The sequence below is a fragment of the Erythrolamprus reginae genome, chromosome 10 (assembly GCF_031021105.1).
Source record: "Erythrolamprus reginae isolate rEryReg1 chromosome 10, rEryReg1.hap1, whole genome shotgun sequence".
NCBI classification, from domain to species: Eukaryota; Metazoa; Chordata; class Lepidosauria; order Squamata; family Dipsadidae; genus Erythrolamprus; species Erythrolamprus reginae.
Genome location: NC_091959.1, coordinates 7,887,694 through 7,893,693, shown reverse-complemented (window position 1 = coordinate 7,893,693; position 6,000 = coordinate 7,887,694). Strand labels below are relative to the sequence as shown.

The 6,000-nt window shown below is 45.0% G+C and overlaps 1 protein-coding gene across 1 annotated transcript in view; it reads left to right on the top strand.

Annotated features, from left to right (window-relative positions):
- The first annotated feature begins 4,675 nt into the window (after positions 1-4,675).
- MAPK6 (mitogen-activated protein kinase 6) overlaps positions 4,676-6,000 on the top strand; it is a 40,126-nt gene continuing 38,801 nt past the window's right edge. The window contains exon 1 of the mRNA XM_070763618.1: positions 4,676-4,843. The gene's annotated coding sequence lies outside the window, so the exon portion shown is untranslated. The remainder of the gene's footprint in view (positions 4,844-6,000) is intronic.

Sequence of the window (6,000 nt, the reverse complement as noted above, 5' to 3'; positions counted from 1 at the left end):
ATGGTATGTTTGTGTGTATGTTTGGTTTTATAATAGGGGTTTTTAGTTGCTTTTTATTATTGGATTGTACATGTTGTGTTTATTATTGTTGTTAGCCGCCCCGAGTCTGCGGAGAGGGGCGGCATACAAATCCAATAAATTATTATTATTATTATTATTATTATTATTATTATTATTATTATTATTCTGGGTGGCTTTTAAGGAGTGGAGAATCTTCCATTCTCAACCTGTACGGAGGAAATGTTCTAAGCCAGAGTTCCCCAGCCTTGGCAACTTAAACCTACGTGGACTTCAACCGCCAGAATTCCTCAGCCAACCTCTGACGTCCACATGTTTTGAACCTTGCCAAGATTGCTGGCCCCAGTTTAAAGCTACCTAAATTTTCACCATAGCAGCCGGCTTGGAAACTTTTGTTTCAAACCAGTGTGTCCTTTTTTGCAATAACCCTTCCTCCCCCAAGAAGACGAAGAAGGGAATAAGGAGCTCCAATTATATCTCAGCCAGAGATGCTTAAAGTAACATTGTTTTCCAAGCAAAATATGAAGGAGGTGAATGTGGAACAAAAGGCAGGGAGTGATATTTATTTATGAAGCCCAGCTGGATAAAAATCGGGCTATCTTCAAAAACCACCCAACATGGGCAGGTTTACTTTCTCAGGGGACACGGCACTGGTCTTTCTCTACTTTTATTCACCGTGGTTTATTTCCCTGGCTCAAGGCTGATTTTTCCGTTCCTTGCGATGGGTGAGAACCAAGACCTGGGTTTCAAACTTGCAGAGATCTTTCGAAACGTAGTTGTAATATTTAGTTCGGGACAAACATATTCAGATACTCCAAATCAGGGGTCCCCAAACTTTTTACACAGGGGGCCAGTTCATTGTCCCTCGGACTGTTGTAGGGCTGGACTATAAAAAAAACTATGAACAAATCCCTATGCACACTGCACATACCTTATTTTGAAGTAAAAAACAAAACGGGAACTTACTAGTTAGAGGGAGGGAAGAAATCTGAAATGCATATATGTTTATGTTGTGTTTTTAATTTTCTTTTGTTAACATCTGATTGGCTATACATGGTTTTCTTGGTTTATAGAAAAATGTATAAAGAAAGAAGGAAGCACTTTGGCATAATGGTTAATCAGTTAGAAATATAATTGGCATTGTACTTTTTGAAGGAACATTAAGGAGAGAATTTAATTAAAAGAAAAGTATGTACCTGTGCTCCTGTCACTCACCCGTGGGCCGGATAAATGGCCTGAGCGGGCCGCATGCGGCCCACGGGCCGTAGTTTGGGGACTGCTGCTCCAAATGATGGACATTCCTCTAAAACAGAGCTGGGCAATTAATTTAGCCCTGGGGCCGCATGAGAAATTGGGATGGTTTTAGAGCAGTGCTTCCGAACCTTGACAACTTGAAGATATTTGGACTTCAACTCCCAGAATTCCCCAGCCAGCGAATGCTGGCTGGGGAATTCTGGGAGTTGAAGTCCAAATATCTTCAAGTTGCCAAGGTTCGGAAACACTGTTTTAGAGAGCTGGACTAATATAATTAACTCAGTTCTACCCAATACTGTAAAGACCCAAACCCTGGCTTGACCTAAACACCCAGACCCACTCTACAGACCCCTGTTTGCTTTACGGCAACACGGTGCACCATAGTCACCGCGCTGGAGTGTTTGCATGATTTCTGTGCTCAGCCGCTCTCGGTAGGAGGTCGGGGTCCACTCCATTGCAAGGATGAAAGAGCTCACCACGTCTTCCAGGACTCCTCCAGTTCTTGCTTTCCTTGTGAATCATGGACCGGTCAGAGATAGCAAGCGGGCTGGTCACAGACAGCAGGTGGGCCGGATGCAGCCTGCAGGCCGCCCCTTGCCCAGGTCTGCTCTAAAAGGACGCTAGATGATCACCTTCGTCCAACCTTCGGAAAAGGTGCAAAAAAGAGCAACAAGAATGATCAAGGAAATGGAGCCCCTCCCTTATGAAACCAGGTTGCAACGCCTTGGTCTCTTCAGCCTTGAAAGACGGCGTTGAAGGGTTGACTTGATCGAAGTATATAAAATCATGCATGGGATAGAAAAGGTGAATAGAGAAAAATTCTTTTCTCTATCACACAATACTAGGACGAGGGGGCCCTCCCTAAAACTCATAGGTAAGAAAGTGAGGACAAATAAAGGGAAATATTTCTTCACCCAGAGGGTTGTTGGTTTATGGAATTCCCTTCCAGAAGAGGTCGTGACAGCTGTCAGCCTGGATAGTTTCAAGGCAGGATTAGACAGATTCATGGATGCCAAGTGTATTGGTGGTTATTGAAACGGATGTCCATGTGTTGCCTCTATGTTGGTTGAGGCAGGCAGGGTCCCCTTGGGTCCCATTTGTTGGGGGTCAAGGGAAAGGGAGGGTTTTGCCTTCTCTTTCTGCTCAAGATCCCCATGGACAATTGGTGGGCCACTGTGTGACACAGAATGCTGGACTCGATGCGCTTTGGCCTGATTCAGCATGGATCTTCTTAGGTTCTTATGTTCTTCTTTGAAGATGTCTTTGACTTCACTTCCCATAGCAGCAGAGATGGTATAATGGTATTACATCCCGGGGAACTTTGGACTAACCTCTTACACCAGGTTTTCTCAATCTTGGCAACGTGAAGATTAGTAGACTTCAGTTTCCAGACTTCTTTGGAATTGAAGTGGACACATCTTTAAGTTGCCAAGGTTCAGAACTCGCCCGGACAGTATGCAACCAATTGCAGAGAGATAGGGAAGGGCCTGCTCTAGTTTTCTCACCTAATAAAACTGGGTGGTTGTTGTTTTTTTAAAAAAGTGATCCGGGCAAACTTCAGTGGGCAATAAATTGTTGCTGACTGTTGATCTGGTCTGCTAGGCACAGATGCTTCACTCCAGTTGCTATTTCTTTCCTTAGCACACATTTGGTTTTTTTTCTTTTCATTTTATTGCGTACAGCCCTGAGACAGTCTTCCTTCCTTCCTTCCTTCCTTCCTTCCCCATTTCTACTTTCTCCCAGCCTGTTTCCCCTCCCTCCCTTCCTTCCCTATTTCTTGTCTCTCCCTATTTCTACTCCCTCCTTATTTCTTCTCACCCTCCTTCCTCCCTTCCTTTCTCCCTTCCCTATTTCTTCTCCCTCCCTCCCTTCCCCATTTTTCCTCCTTCCTCCCTGTTTCCCCTTCCTCCCTTCCATATTTTTCCTCCCTTTCTTCTCTCTTTTCTTCCTCCCTTCCTTCCTCCCTTCCTTCCTCCTTTCCTCCCTTCCCTATTTCTTCTTCCTCCCTATTTCTCCTCCCTCCCTATTTCTTCTCTCCTTCTTCCCTTCCTCCCTTCCTTCCTCTCTTCCCTATTTCTTCTCCCTCCCTATTTCTCCTTCCTTCCTTTTTTCCTTCCCTATTTCTTCTCCCTCTCTCCCTATTTCTCCTTCCTTCCATCCTTCCTTCCCTATTTCTTCTCTCCTTCTTCCCTTCCTCCCTTCCTTCCTCTCTTCCCTATTTCTTCTCTCCTTCTTCCCTTCCTCCCTCCCTTCCTCTCTTCCCTATTTCTTCTCACTCCCTATTTCTCCTTCCTTCCATCCTTCCTTCCCTATTTCTTCTCTCCTTCTTCCCTTCCTCCCTTCCTTCCTCTCTTCCCTATTTCTTCTCACTCCCTATTTCTCCTCCCTCCCTATTTCTTCTCTCCTTCTTCCCTTCCTCCCTTCCTTCCTCTCCTCCCTATTTCTTCTCCCTCCCTATTTCTCCTTCCTTCCTTTTTTCTTCCCTATTTCTCCTCCCTCTCTCCCTATTTCTTCTTCCTTCCGTCATTCCTTCCCTCCCTCCCTATTTCTCCTCCCTCCCTCCCTATTTCTCCTTCCTTCCATCTTTCCTTCCCTATTTCTCCTCCCTCACTCCCTATTTCTCCTTCCTTCCTTTTTTCTTCCCTATTTCTCCTCCCTCACTCCCTATTTCTCCTTCCTTCCTTCCCTATTTCTTCTCCCTCTTTCCCTATTTCTTCTTCCTTCCATCATTCCTTCCTCCCTCCCCTATTTCTTGTCCCTCCCACCCTATTTCTCCTCCTTCCTTCCCTCCTTCCTACCTTCCCTAATTCTTCTCCCTCTCTCCCTATTTCTCCTCCTTCCTTCCCTCCTTCCTTCCTCCCTCCCTCCTTTCCTTCCTTCCTTCCCTATTTCTTCTCCCTCTCTCCTTATTTCTTCTTCCTTCCATCATTCCTCCCTCCCTCCCTCCCCTATTTCTTTTCCCTCCCTCCCTATTTCTCCTTCCTCCCTCCCTCCCTCCCACCTTTCCTTTCCTTCCTTCCTTCCTTCCCTATTTCTTCTCCCTCTCTCCTTATTTCTTCTTCCTTCCATCATTCCTTCCTCCCTCCCCTATTTCTTGTCCCTCCCTCCCTATTTCTTCTCCTCCCTTTCTCCCTCCCTCCCTCCCTTCCTTCCTTCTTTCCTTCCTTCCTTCCTTCCCACCCACTGTTGGTACACTTTTATTCATTCCCAATGACATCAGAAGCTGTGATTCCTCCACCTCCATTTCTCCTGCCGTCCAGGATTGGATCGGCTCGGGCTCAATAAGTAGGCGGTTTCCAAGGGAGGCAGACATGGGCACAAACACGGATTTGCCCACCTCTTCTCATTTGAATATTACAATGAATCCTGCTGATATAGACCCGGGCATCTAATTCAACCCCTTGAACTTTCCTGCCTTCCTCTCTCTCTCTCTGTGGATCGGTTATTTTTGCTCAGCTGACCTTCCCTAGGCCCCGTGGGGGAGATTTGGTCTTAAAAGTTCCAACCTGGGTCATTTCTTTTCCAACTCTTAAGACCCACCGCCATGGGACCCAAACCATTTGCCAGAAAGGTAAGTAAATCTTGGCTTTTTGGTCCTTGCTCGAGCCTCAAGCCGGACTAAAGAAAAGGAAAGAGGCTGGCGTTATAGTTTATGCCTTTTCCAGAGAAGAAATATAGACACTTGCGTCATCGTAGCAGATGCTAAATCTCCAGGTATCATCATGAAATGCTATCTAAAAAAAGCCGCAGAAGAGGGGGGGGGGGGGGGGAGAAGGAGACAGGATCAGAAAAATCTCACTCTCATTTTTTGGGAACTCATTCGGGTTGGATTCAACCAAGGGCTGATTCTTCCAATATCTTGGGGTCCTTTATCATAGAAGAAACATAGAAACATAGAAGATTGAGGGCAGAAAAAGACCTCCTGGTCCATCTAGTCTGCCCTTATACTATTTCCTGTATTTTATCTTAGGATGGATCTATGTTTATCCCAGGCACGTTTAAATTCAGTTGCTGTGGATTTACCAACCACGGCTGCTGGAAGTTTGTTCCAAGGATCTACTACTCTTTCGGTCAAATAATATTTTCTCACGTTGCTTCTGATCTTTCCCCCAACTAACTTCAGATTGTGCCCCCTTGTTCTTGTGTTCACTTTCCTATTAAAAACACTTCCCTCCTGAACCTTATTTAACCCTTTGACATATTTAAATGTTTCAATCATGTCCCCCCCCCCCCTTTCCCTTCTGTCCTCCAGACTATACAGATTGAATTCATGAAGTCTTTCCTGATAAGTTTTATGCTTAAGACCTTCTACCATTTTGGTAGCCTGTCTTTGGACCCGTTCAATTTTGTCAATATCTTTTTGTAGCTGAAAATATTATTTATTATTATTACTGTGGAGAGGGGCGGCATACAAATCTAAATAATAAATAAATAAATAAATAAATAAATTTATTGGATTTGTATGCCGCCCCTCTCCGCAGACTTGGGGCGGCTAACAACAGGAACAAAACAGTATAATCCAATACTAAAAACAGTTAAAACCCATTATATAAAAACCAATCATACATACAGACATACCATGCATAAAATTTTAAAGGCCTAGGGGGAAAACGTATCTCAATTTCCCCATGCCTGGCGGCAGAGGTGGGTTTTAAGCAGCTTACGAAAGGCAAGGAGGGTGGGGGCAATTCTAATCTCTGGGGGGAGTTGGTTCCAGAGGGCCGGGGC